The sequence below is a fragment of the Apium graveolens genome, chromosome 4 (genome assembly GCF_009905375.1).
Source record: "Apium graveolens cultivar Ventura chromosome 4, ASM990537v1, whole genome shotgun sequence".
Classification (NCBI taxonomy): domain Eukaryota; kingdom Viridiplantae; phylum Streptophyta; class Magnoliopsida; order Apiales; family Apiaceae; genus Apium; species Apium graveolens.
Window position 1 is genome coordinate 158,970,554 of NC_133650.1, and position 14,223 is coordinate 158,984,776.

The 14,223-nt window shown below is 36.6% G+C and overlaps 1 non-coding gene across 1 annotated transcript; it reads left to right on the top strand.

Annotated features, from left to right (window-relative positions):
- Nucleotides 1-1,258: 1,258 nt before the first annotated feature.
- LOC141722082 (small nucleolar RNA R71) lies at nucleotides 1,259-1,365 on the top strand. The gene has a single exon (XR_012575114.1). It is a non-coding gene; the product is annotated as a small nucleolar RNA R71 (small nucleolar RNA).
- The last annotated feature ends 12,858 nt before the right edge of the window (nucleotides 1,366-14,223 follow it).

Here is a 14,223-nt window from a genome sequence, read left to right on the forward strand (position 1 = left end):
TTTAAATGAATCAAAACATAAGTAATTAAAAATAGGAGTCTTCAAAAACTTTCTGGTGGATTTAAACAATTCCACCAGAGATATATATAATATATCGAGAGGACTCTGTGTGCAGAAATGCTCACAGCTGCTTACAAATGGAACTGCTGAGAATACAGGAAATGCTAAAGATTATGCTTACAATGATTTTTCTGTTTTTGTGTTTCTCAGCTATCTCTGTTATTTTTCTATTTGCTACTCTCTTGGTTTATATAATACCAAGATTACAAAGTCAAAAAGACTGAAGAAATATAAAATCTAACAGTCTTAATCTTTGCTGCTTTTCGTCCTCTATTACCTAGTTAATGGGCTTCCACAATGTGTTTGTATACAACTCGACGGCTGTGTGTCAGCTTTCACTGTTCAACTGATGTTTGAATTCTTGATATGATCATCCGTCGACTTTCAGATCATCCGTCGATGAATTGATTGATCATTCGTCGACTGCTATGCTAAACATCCGTTGATAGTCATTTGATCATCCGTCGAAGGCTTTGTTAATCATCCGTCGGTAGCTATTTTGGCACTTGACTTCATTTCACTTATACAGAATTACAAGACATTACTTATGTACAGTTAATCAACCTATTCTACATATCTAGTTAAAGTCAACATGACTTATATGCTACTCCAGATTCTATACAAAGGTGCATACATCACTGTGCTACAAACTTATTATTACATAAGCTACTCACTCGATGGATAATAAATTAATCATCCGTCGGGACTATAATGAGTTATCCGTCGGGAATATAATTCTTATCCGTCGAGTGCTACATTATTTCACTAAGTAAAATCTACTTAGATGTTTTGTTTAAGTGATCATCAAGTACACAACATATTCACAACAGTTGCTCACGAACTGAGCTGATTCACTAGAAATAACACAATGATCAGTCTCATGGGCACCATCACAAAGCTCATGGACACTAGTGATTTGATTAACTTTGTAATTAGCCAAAGTGTCCACCTTCATCGTCAAAGCTTTAAGTTGGGCAGTTATAGCAGTTGCTGCATCCAACTCCAGAATTCCTGCTACTTTACCCTGAGTTAGCCTCTGAGAAGGATTCTGGTATTCATTAGCAGCCATCAGTTCAATCAATTCATAGGCTTCATTTTAGCTCTTAGCCCATAAGACTCCTCTTGATGCTGCATCCAGAATGGGTCTAGAAATAGCACCCAATCCATTAGAAAATTGTTTATAATCATCCAATCAGGCATGCCATGGTGTGGGCACTTCCTTAGCATCTCCTTATATCGATCACAAGCCTCACACAGAGATTCTCCAATTTTCTAAGCAAACCGAATAAAAGCATTCCTGATTACAGCACTCTTCGCCATAGGGAAGAATTTAGTGAGAAACTTTTGAGCAAGATCTTCCCAAGTAGTGATAGACCCTGGTGGTAGAGAATGTAACCAGCACTTTGCTTTATCCCTCAGAGAGAATGGGAAGAGTCGCAGCTTGATATCATCTTCGGTCACACCATTGAACTTGAAAGTGTCGCAGATCTCAATGAAATCCCTGTTGTGCATGTTGGGGTCTTCTGTAGGAGAACCCCCAAACTGAACTGATTTCTGTATCATCTGAATCGTGCTTGACTTGATCTCAAAAGTGTTAGCCGAGATGGCTGGTCTGATGATGCTCGACTGAATATCATTGAGAATAGTCCATCAAAGCCTTAGGAATTTCTGCTTGATCTCCCATTACTACTAAAGCTGGTTCCTCGACTTTCTTTTCTTCTTCTACCTTCTCTTCATCCTCAAAAACTTCCCTTCGAATCACTACAGCTTCTTCCTCGGCTTGATTCAGAGTTCTCCTACGAGCCCGCAAATGCTTATGCATACACGCTCGCTAAAGTACCTGAAATATCCTAAGGAAACATATAAGTAACAATGTCCAAGTCAATGAACTTTAACGACCACTGATGACAAACACATAAACTAAAAATTAACACCGAATTCCCCGGCAGCGGCGCCAAAAACTTGTTAGTCTCTAAACATGCGGTAAAATTCATGCAAGTATGCGTTAGCAAGTAATATAGAATATCTTCTTGAAAGGCATATGTCATAGCCTATTTGTGTATTCGAGGATTTAACTCAACTCAAATAAGAATGTAACAAGTAAATAGTGGTTCTACCGTCAAAGAGATATCTCAAAGTAATATATGTCAAAGGATTAAGGAACATTGTTCATTTATAGACTTGAGGACTTAATTCACTGGAAGAAGCTCAAGAAATTGATCAAGCCTAAGTGATATAAATCAAGCTTATGGATTTAATCAAGTGACAGAGATCTTGTCAGGGTATCAATTAATTACAGGGATTTAATCTGAAGAAAATCATGTTATCAAAGTCAAGACATTAAGAAACGTCACGGAAGTTAGTCATTCATGAACCAGACAGTACATCGAATGTCAACATTGAAGTGTTGGAATTGATTCATAATATTCAGTGATTTTCAGAAGATTGGTTGATGTTCAAGAATAGTATTAATTTTCTATTAATTAATTAAGTCATATAATTTAATTAAGAAAATATATTATATCTGCAAAGATTAATTTATGGATTAATTGAATTAATTAATTAATTAATTCTGAATTAATATTATATATTTTCAGAATTGATTTTGAATTAATATTCAATATTAATTCAGCAAGACAAACATTTGAACTGGTATGACAATTGGATTGTCATACCGAAAGTATTTCCAGTTCTTTTAGATTGTCTTGCCGAAAGTCTTTCCAGCTCAAAGGATTGTCTTGCCGAAAGTCTTTCCAGCTCAAAGGATTGTCTTGCCGAAAGTCTTTCCAACTGAAAGGATTGTCTTGCCGATAGTCTTGCCAGTACAATTCAATTGGATTGTTTTGATTACTTAAAGACATAAGCAGATCATTCAAGAAAGAATTGAATATTTTCAACCAACTCTAGAACACAGAAACAAAAAGAAAGCAGAGAACTTATTATCTTCAACTGCAATATTACAGGAAATTAATTTCTAGTATTTATTGTTAAATCTAAACCACTAGAAATCATTCTCTTGTTCTTGTGTAACTATCTAGCGGATCAAAATCCCTAGAACTTAATCTCAAATTGCTTTTAATATTTGATCGTTTTATTTCAAAAATAGAAAAAGTTCATGTTGAATTTATTCTAGATTTGGAATAATTTATTTGAGATTAATCTCTTGTAAATGATACCGTTGTTGTAACACATTTCAAGTTTAATAATAGTTTTATTTAACTTGAATTTTGTTTCGCTTTTTTATTCCGCATTATATTCGATTAAACAGTATAGTTTGTATTCAACCCCTCTTCTACAAACATATTGGGACCTAACAATGGGTATCAGAGCTTTCTGATTAACGAACAAATCAAGATCCTAGACTTTTGTGATTCTTCCACTCCTTGAATTTTTATTTAATCAAAAATTCATAATGACTACACAAAAAGTTGGAACCGTTAAAATTCCACTGTTCGATAAAGAAAATTATATTATGTGGAAGAAGAAGATGCTCTTGTTTTTACAAGTTGCAAATCCCAAATATATGGACGTGTTAAAGAAGGGTCCAAATATTCTGATGGTTATTGAACAAGAGGTTATAGAAGATGTTGTTGTAATTACCAAAGCTAGAACCTATGTAAAAGATCCTGAGGATTTTTCTCCTGCTGAAAAAGAAGAAGCCTCCTTGGATGCCAGCCTTCAATTAATTTTAGTTGATTCCCTTGATCCCTCGATAAACAGACATGTGATGAACTGTAAAAATTCCAAACACATCTGGGAAACTATTGAGGTGATTAATGAAGGCACATAGGAAGTTTGGGAGAACAAGTTAGAGATCCTAACCTCTGAGTACGAATATTTTAAATCCAATCCAAGAGAAGGAATTACTGAAGTGTTTGAGAGGTACAATGCATTGATCAACAACCTGAACATAAATGGAAAATATTATTCAATCAGGGAGGTCAACAAAAAGTTCCTTTTAACACTGCCAACTCATCTTGAACATAGAATCACTGCCATAAGAGAAAGAGAAGCGAGAGATCTGAATGAGATTTCTTTGGAAAGACTCTATGGTGTGCTAAAAACCTATGAGTTGGAGCAGATTCGGCAGAAGGAAGTCTACGGGAAAGGTAGAGTGGTCAGCACATCTACTGCTCTAGTAGCTGAAGAACAATAGCAAAAACCACAACAACAATAACAATCTCAACAATCAAAGAGAATGGTACAGTCTTCCAAGGCTGAGGAAAATGTGATAGTAGCAGAATTTGATCCTCCTACTACAAATCAATCAGGAGATGAGTTTTACTCCTTGAAAGAACTGGAGCAATTGGAAGATGAGTCAATGACACTGATTGTCAAGAGTTTCTCCAATGTCAGATTCAAGTGGAATCCCAAGTTCAAGTACAAGTCCAACTACAACAAATTCCAGAAAGGTGGATCTTCATCCTCTAACACCAGCAGTGGTGGATACAAAACAGGGATGGTTGATCGGAGCACTATTCGATGCTTTAACTGCAATGAGTTGGGACACTTTGCCACAGAATGCAGGAAGCCAAAGCAAGTAAGGAAGAACTCTTATGATTCTAATCAGAAGAATAAATCTGAAAGGGCTTACCTGGAAAAGGGAAGGAGTTTGAATGATACTGATAGTGAAGATGAAGAAGTTGGGAATCTTGCTCTTATGGCTATTGATGGAAACACTTCATCGTCAAGAAAAGAGGTAAAATTTACTGATGCTGAATTAGTTTATCATCTAGGAGGCTCCTTAGATTGTGCTCGTCGTGATAATGAAATGTTAACTCAACAAATCAAAGACCTTGAGAAAGAGGTCAATGAATTAATACTTGTGCACATTAATCAAGACAAATTAAAAGAACAAGTATCTTTTCTAGAGAATAGAATTGACTGTTATAGACAACTCGAAACTATTCTCAAAGACAAGATCACCGGTCTTGAGACTAAGGTTAAAGCTTACTTTAATTCTTGCTCTAAGGCTAAAGAGTTCTACAATAAGCAAGCTATTAATCAATCATCTGGACTGGGTTATGATTACAATGTTGCTATTGGAGAATTAGGCATAAACTCCCCTCCTCATGTTTGTGCTAAAGGTAGGGAAGTACCACATATGCTAAAGGGTGTTGATAAACCCCTCTATAAAGAATCAATTGATGAACCATTTGATGAGACCTCCTTTATTATTCAAGAAGAAATACATGCTGAAGATATTTCTAATGAGAAGGTTGTTTCCAAGTCAAGTGTGTCGAAAGTTCCAGTCAAAGTTGTGAACGCAACTAAGACTAACTCAGACACACCTGAGTTGGATAACAAAAATGCCATGTCTACCATGCATAATTTGCCTGTTGCTAATTCCTCTCATAAAGTATGTGGTGTTCCTAATTGCATGTCTTGTGCTTTTAATTTGATGTTTGCTTATTTTAATGGTAAGCACGTTTCTAGTGATAAGACTACTCCTCGTCAGCATGTGAATAATAGGAAACATAATAGGTCTAAGACTGCTAGTCCTCCTAAAGCTAGAAAGGAGACATTTGTGCCTATGCCTAAACAGAATTTTGTCAAGGCTGTTTACAAGGTATAATGTCCAGTCGTTGAGAAAGTTGAGAACATAAATGTTAAGAATGTTGTTTTGCCTGATAAAGGCCAATTCTACAAGTATGCCGGACCCAGCCAAGTTTGGGTTCCGAAGAAGGTCTAATCCATTTGTATTGCAGGGCATTAAACAGGTGGAACCGGTAGTGTGGATTCTTGACAGCGGATCGTCAAGACATATGACCGGAGATAGAGCCCTGCTAACAAATGTGGTTGAGAAAGCTGGCCCAGTGGTTACCTTTGGAGATAACAACAAAGGTTTAATTGAGGGATATGGCTGTTTGCAAGCTGGAAATGTTATCATTGAAAATGTGTATATTGTGCAAGGACTTGAACACAATCTGCTTAGTATCAGTCAGTTCTGTGACAAGGGCTACTGTGTTTTATTCGACAAGATAAAGTGTTAGATCCTGCACAAGAAAAGTGAAAACCCCTCCTTGATGGGAATCCGAAAAGGAAATCTGTCCGAAAAGGAAATCCTGAAGTCAATTGTTTCTATGCAAAGGCATCGTCAAATGAGAGCTGGCTATGGCACAAGAGACTTTCCCATCTCAATTTCAAAGCAATGAATTCTCTTGTTAAGAGAGAATTGGTCAGGGGTCTGCCTCAACTGGAATTCTCCCCAGAAGGACTGTATGAGGCATGCCAGAAAGGAAAGTCAAAGAAAGCAGGTCACAAAGGCACTGACACATCCTCCATAACTGGTATTCTTCAATTATTACACATGGATTTGTTTGGACCGGTTAATGTTCTTTCAATGTCAAAGAAGTGTTACTGTCTTGTGATAGTTGTTGACTATTCCAAGTATACGTGGGTTTTATTCCTTCACTCTAAGGATGAAACACCACAAGTTGTGATTGATCATATCAAGTTGATCGAGTTAGATTCTAATGTCCCTGTTAGAGCAATAAGGTCAGATAATGGAACAGAATTCAATAATTCACTTCTCAATGGATTTTATACAGACAAAGGGATTACCAGACAATATTCAGCTCCTAGAACCCCTTAGCAGAATGGAGTGGTAGAAAGGAAGAATCGTACATTAATTGAAGCTGCAAGAACTATGTTAAGTGAATCAGGTCTTCCAATGTACTTTTGGGCTGAAGCTGTCAATACTGCATGTTATACTCAGAATCGAACTCTAATCAACAAGGACCTCATGAAGACTCATTATGAGATTATGAATGAACAGAAACCTTCTATCAAATACTTTCATGTATTTGGTGCCAGATGCTTCGTGCTTAAGGATGGACATGATCGTTGTGGTAAATTCGAGGCAAAGGCATATGAGGGTATTTTTGTTGGTTATGGAAGAAGATCATATAGGGTGTATATCATTGATCAACAAAAAGTAACTGAAAGTGTCAATGTTACATTTGATGACACTAAACTCCCTAGTATCCAAACTAAAGATCCTTCTGAGAAACTGAAGTTTGATGATATGTCAGATTCAGAATCAGAAAATGATCAAGAACCTGAGGTTGTTGCTGGTGAAGAACCTATTAATCATGATGATACTCAAGGTAATAGTGATGGAAACATTGGCAACAATGGAGATACCACTGCTACTGACGAAGAATCATCAAGTCAACCTGGCAACAACTCAGGGGAAGATGCTGAAGGATCAAATTGTAGGACAAAACATCCCAATGTATTTCAAGGCGAATCATTAAGATCAAATCTTCCAAGACAGACTGTCTGGAATAAAGCTCATCCTTTTGAGTTGATTATTGGTGATCCAGATGTTGGAGTCAGAACTAGACGTGCTACTCAAAATGAATGTCTGTTCTCAGGATTTCTTTCTGAGATGGAACCTAAGAAGATTGAAGAAGCACTGACTGATCCAGATTGGGTGATTGCTATGCAAGATGAACTCAATCATTTTGAACATCAACAAGTCTGGAAACTGGTACCTAGACCTACACACAAGAAAGCTGTTGGTACTCGGTGGGTATTCAGGAATAAACTAGATGAAGATGGTGTGGTTACAAGAAACAAAGCAAGATTGGTAGCTAAAGGGTATTCTCAAGCTGAAGGCATTGATTATGATGAAACCTATGCTCCAGTGGCTAGACTTGAGGCCATCAGGATATTTCTGGCATTCGCAGCATTCTCGAACTTTAAAGTTTATCAAATGGATGTCAAGAGTGCCTTTCTGAATGGAAGGTTGGATGAAGAGGTATATGTAGAGCAACCTCCCAGTTTTGAAGATCCAGATCATTTGGATTTTGTCTACTTTCTTTTCAAGGCTATCTATGGTCTCAAACAGTCTCCGAGAAAATGGTATGACACTCTTTCTGAATTTCTAATTGAAAATGGCTTTACTAGAGGTGCCATAGAAAAAACTCTCTTTTCTAAAAAACATAAGAATGATACTTTATTAGTCCAAGTCTATGTGGATGACATAATATTTGGGTCTACTAATGATAGACCCTGTAAGAGATTTGCTAAGTTAACGCACATCATATTTGAAATGAGCATGATGGGAGAGCTGAAGTTCTTTCTTGGATTACAAGTAAATCAAAGGGTAGATGGAATATTTATTTGTCAATCCAAGTATCTCAAGTAACTCCTTAAAAAGTACAATCTAGAGGATTCCGCATCAGCAAGGACTCCGTCATCTACAGCTGTCAAGCTTGGACCATGTGAAAACTCCATTAAGGTAGACGTCACAAGCTACAGAGGTATGATTGGCTCGTTACTCTATCATACTGCAAGTAGACCAGATATTATGTATGCTACATGCTTATGTGCAAGGTTCCAAGCGGATCCTAGAGATATTCATCTCGTTGCTGTTAAACGAATCTTGAGATATCTTAAGGGAACACCAAATCTAGGTATTTGGTACCCTAAAGAATCTGGTTTTAACATTGTTGGATATACAGATTCAGATTACGCAGGAAGTTTTGTTGATAGGAAAAGCACATCAGGGAGTTGTCAATTCCTAGGTAGCAGGCTAGTCTCATGGTACAGCAAGAAACAACAAACAGTTTCCAACTCAACGGCCGAGGCTAAATATATTACTGCTGGAAGCTGCTGTGCTCAGATCTTGTGGATTAGGAACCAGCTACGGGACTATGGCTCTGTATTGAACAAAATCCCTATTCAATGTGACAATACAAGTGCAATAGCCATCAGCAACAACCCTGTGCAGCACAGAAGGACCAAGCACATTGATATCAGGTATCATTTTATTAGAGAGCACGTCATGAATGGTACTATTGAACTATTTTTTGTTCCAACAGAAGAACAAATAACAGATATTTCCACTAAACCACTTGATGAATCCACATTTACCAGATTAGTTGGTAAATTGGGTATGCTGAATAGCTTTAGTGATTAAACTAGTTAATATCTGAGATCTGTTCTTGAAAGAATTTACAAATGAATTTTTCATTCATGAAAAATTCATTTGCAAATTTATTTTATCATATTTACCAATGAAAAATTCATTTGCAAATTTATTTTATCATATTTACCATATTTCTTGCTTAATTCTATGTAATTGTTATTATCTTATCTTATTTATTTATTCAACTTGTTAATTTTAATATCTCAAAATATTTTATTTTCTCTAAAAATATTTTTATATGAATTTTATTTGCTAAAATTCAACAGAAATCTATTTTTGGACTAAAATATAATTATTTCTGAATATTTTAGCTTTGTAAATATTTTATGTACTTGTAAATTCTGTTTATATTTGTTTTATAACTGTAATGACAATCGGCAAGACTTTTGCAATTGTCTTGCTGAAAGTCATTTCAGTGTAACTGTGTTTATTTTAATTATTCAGTACAGTTTTATACTGGCATGACAATCGGTATGACAATCAATTGTCATGCCAGTTATAAAACTTATATTATATATTTCTATATTTATTTTTTGTACTAGAATGACAATCGGTATGACAATCTGATTGTCTTTCTGGTTTATTTGTTTTATATTCCTAGTTTTGCCCAGTATAACTATCGGCATGACAATCCGTATGACAATCCCGGATTGTCATACCAGTTATACTACTTAATCTTTTTTTTTTGTTATTTTGTTTAGTAATTTTTTTGTTATCTCTCCTGTTAGTGTTTCTTCCTCCCAAACCGCTGTCTCTCTCTCTGTTCAATCAATCGCCATCTCTTACCTTCCTGCTCGAGTTTTTACTCAGCAAACCAAACTTCACTTCTAATATATATACATACGTGTGTATACATACAGAAGTGATGCTCGTATTATTAAAAAAAAGGGGGAGTTTATCATTTCGTTTAATTGAAATTGGGTGTCTTTTTGTTAATTTTTTTCTCTTAAACCCAATTCAGTTTTTTTTCGGGTATTGTGTTTAGTGTTTGCTTCCTCTGTTATTACAGTGTGTTTGTGGGACTAAAAAACAACAAGACACAATTTTTTAAATTTTTTGGATTTAATTGAATTAATTCGAATTATTAATTAATTTTTAATTCCAATTTTCTTAATTTCATTCTTAAAATTCTAAAAGTGCGTGTTTTATTGAACCTTTTTAATGGCTCTCAATTTCCAAATTGTCTCGCATAATCATGTTGGTTATTTTTATCCAGAAAAGTGTGATGTGGAAAAATTTAAGCCGTAGGTTAGATTTTTAAATGACCATTCGATTGTTAGCTCTGCTATTAAATCAAATGTGCTATTAAATGTCGACCTGCTTAGACTGATTTGCAAAACCTCTACTGTGGCCGCTAATTCTAAATCTTTTTCATTCACCGTGGCAAACACACAGTATGTAGTTGATGAATTAGTCATCAATCGAGCGTTAAATTTTCCAATGGTCAATTTCTGTAATTTACCCTCTGACAATGAGATTTCAAATTTTTTTCATGCCATTCACTATCAGGGGTGATTAATTTAACCAAACTGTCTAAATCCAATTTGGTTTCTGAATGGGATATTTTCTTCGATACACTTTCCAAAGTGTTTTCCAACTGCACTAAATCCAACTTTCACAACATCACTTCCAGTCTGCATTATATTGGTCTTGCGGTTGTTTTCAATCAAAGGATCAATTTTGGAAAACTACTTTTACCCATTCTTCTGAGACGTCTCACTGCAGCTTTGTGTGATCATTCTACAAATCGTAGGGTTTCGTGCTACTACGCTTGTTTTCTTATGCTTATAGCAGAACATCTTCTATCACCTGAGCATAAGGCTCTTTTTGCTAAGTCATCAGTAGCTGAACCCCCTCCGGTAAGCAAAAAGATCTACACACGCCAAGACACTACCTTCAAATTCATGCAAGTTCCAGTACTTGTATCTGCTTTCATGGCCACCTTCATTCCTTTACCAATTTTCAATCTTCCCGATCATGAACAGCAAGCTCAACCTCCGGTGGTTCAAGCTACCCAGGCACAAACATCTGATGCTCTTCCACTGCAGGTAATAATTCCTCACTATCAAACTATTCCTACTTCTGTTGAAAGACCCCAAGTGGTTGATAAGGCTGACCATGAAGTTGTAGAACCGCAGCAATCCCAGGTCATAGAGCCAAACACAAAGTCACAACCTGTCTCAAACTCTCCCCCACTGTCAAAAATGTTACCGAGAAGGTTAGTAGGAAGTAGTGTGTTTTTGGATGTAACTGAACCCTCAGCTCTGCCTCCTCCCAAGAAAAGAAGAACATTTACCGAGGCATCTGAAAGCCCATCCTTGTCCTCCCAACAGGACATGGATTTTGAAATGGCCAATGAACAGTTAGTAGAGACATTCTCTCAACATGATGTATCTATTGAAATTCGCCATAGGGCCATGGCATCTTGTACTGAGTCAAGCACACTTCCATTACTCACAATGGAAGCATACATACCAATAGATGATACTCAGGACACAGAGAGAGGAGTGCACATTGAGTCAGTTACAGTGCCTTCCATAGTTACGGCAGAAGAGCAGTCACATGCTTAAGAGGGAAAATCTGACTCTCAGCCACCTCTAATAGAGTCATTTTCTCCCCTCCCAGATCCAACACCTCTGGCTCCCTCACGGGATTCTCCACTCGCAGATTTATCTGGAGAAAGTGGAGGGCAACTCGGTCAATCTATCCCTGAAGCAATTTAGACATCTACTTCACATAAAAAGATAGATTTGATTGAGGATCGGGACTCTCGAATTCCCATTGCACCACCACTGACCTCTCTTGAAGAGGCTAGGGTGATTTCAATTGCAGGTACAGAAGACCAGCAACAGGATGGCTCCTCACGAGCAATTATATTGAGAGAAACACAAGCACGTGAGATGAGTGATCCAAACACGAGAGATATTCAGGTGAGCGCACACGCAGACACAAACACTGAAAACCTGTTAGCTCAGATTGCTACTCTGAAAGAACAACTTGCTAAAAGTTAGGCTGAGGCTCAAACATTCAAAGCACAAGTGGTTGAACGGTCTTGTTCTTCCACCTCTGTCAATAATCAGCTGGCATTCATCAGGAACGATATCTCCGATTTGAATACCACTGTGATACCAAACCTTAATTCCATTCAGGAATCTCCAACTTTATCAGCCGAAGATATTGTAAACTTCTTCTCTCTCCATACTAGAATGAATTCTCTTGAAGACCTGGTTGAAATGAATCATTCACTAGACTCTTCCAGATTCCTGAAGATAGAAAAGGGCATGGAACATCTCAATGAAGGGATGAAGCAATTGTATTTCATGATAAAAAATTCTCACTGCCCTAATGAAGAGCAAAGGACTTTCTTTGAAGGGATGTCTGGTGGAGGCTCGGGCTCTGGAGGTAATGGAGGTCATGAAGGGTCTAATGGAAAATCTGTAGAGGATTCTTCAACTAAGGGGGGGAAGCAGGGGAGAAGTGCAAAAGGAAAAGAAAAAGATTCTTCTGCTGGAGAAACAAGGAAGGCTGATGATGTCTACTATAGTGGAGAACAAGATGACTTCGATATTCTTGATGTTCCCACTGAACCAGTCTTGAAAGATAAAGCTGGTATCTTTGAAGCAGATGAGGAGAGTAATTTTGAAGAACGGGAAGAGGAAGCTCAAGTGGATCCTGTTTTTGAGAAAGAGTTCCAGCAGCAGCAGTCAGAGTTGAAGAGAAAAGAAGCTGAACTTAAAAAGATATCTCAGATCATTGACATGAGAAAAGACATCCAAAGAACAGAAACTCTTCAAAAGCAACGTCTTCATGATATTAAAGCTAAAGAAAGGAGAAGAGATGCCAAGCTGAAGATTGGTGTTAAATGGGATGAAGCAAGAAGAGTTCTTGATATACCTCAACTGAGTACAAACAATGATAGGGAGTTTCTTCATCTTCTCGACAGGCTGGAGATTTCTAATCCAAATAATGACGTGTACATGAATGCTATCAAGACTGAAATCTCAAGGATCTCAGCTGCTTTTGACAGATCACTAAATGAAATGAGCATATTTGTATATTGTCAGAGTGAAGGATCTTTCAAGGTATCACTTCATATGTTTGAGAATCGTTCTTTATCAGAGATTTGGGTTCTTCTCAACAAAGTTAAAAGAAGCTCAGAATTGAATGAAGTCCTTCGTGAAAGGCTAAAAGAGTTTGCTAATAGGGCTAGTCCTCAAGTGGTCAACTTGCACTTTCAAGTAAGATTCTTTAAGTCAGACTGTCTTCAAATCTACCAGCTCGATTCACAGTCTCTTAAAGACTACTCTGCTAAGCATCTTGTCTGGATGGAACATCACTTAAGAACTGCTGGATACTCATCTGAGTTGAAATCTAAAGCTGCTGATCTGATTCAAGCTTACTTTGAAAAGAACATTAAAAGGTACAATCAGTTGAAGAATAAGCTAAAGTTAGCTGGAGTTCAACCAGTTAGACCAGACAGTTTCACTTCAGAAAGGGATCGTGTCTTTGACAAGGAGTTCCTTCAAGATTTGGAAGAAGGTGAATTCGGAAGGGAAGACAACTGAATTCAATTAGCTCAAAACTTAATGTAATATGCTTAGAGCTTTATGAATCAAGATAGACAAATGTAGTCATATGTTTAGTCTAGAGGAACATCTATCTTGTATTCACTTGTAAATTTCTTTTGGAATCTGGAAAATGTTAAATATAATCCAGAACTTTTCTGCTATTTACTTTGCATTACTGTTTATATTTTTTTCTTATTTGTTAGTTGAGTTATCCTCTAGGTATTTGTTGTTATTGTCTAACAAACAAATAGGGGGAGATTGAAAGGCATATATCATAGCCTATTTGTGTATTCAAGGATTTAACTCAACTCAAATAAGAATGTAATAAGTAAATAGTGGTTCTATCGTCAAAGAGATCTCTCAAAGTAATATATGTCAAAGGATTAAGGAATATTGTTCATTTACAGACTTGAGGACTTAATTCACTGGAAGAAGCTTAAGAAATTGATCAAGCCTCAGTGATATAAATCAAGCTTGTGGATTTAATCAAGTGACAGAGATCTTGTCAGGGTATCAATTAATTACAGGGATATAATCTGAAGAAAATCATGTTATCAAAGTCAAGACATGAAGAAACGTCACGGAAGTTAGTCATTCATGAATCAGTCACTACATCGAATGTCAACATTGAAGTGGTGGAATTGATTCATAATATTC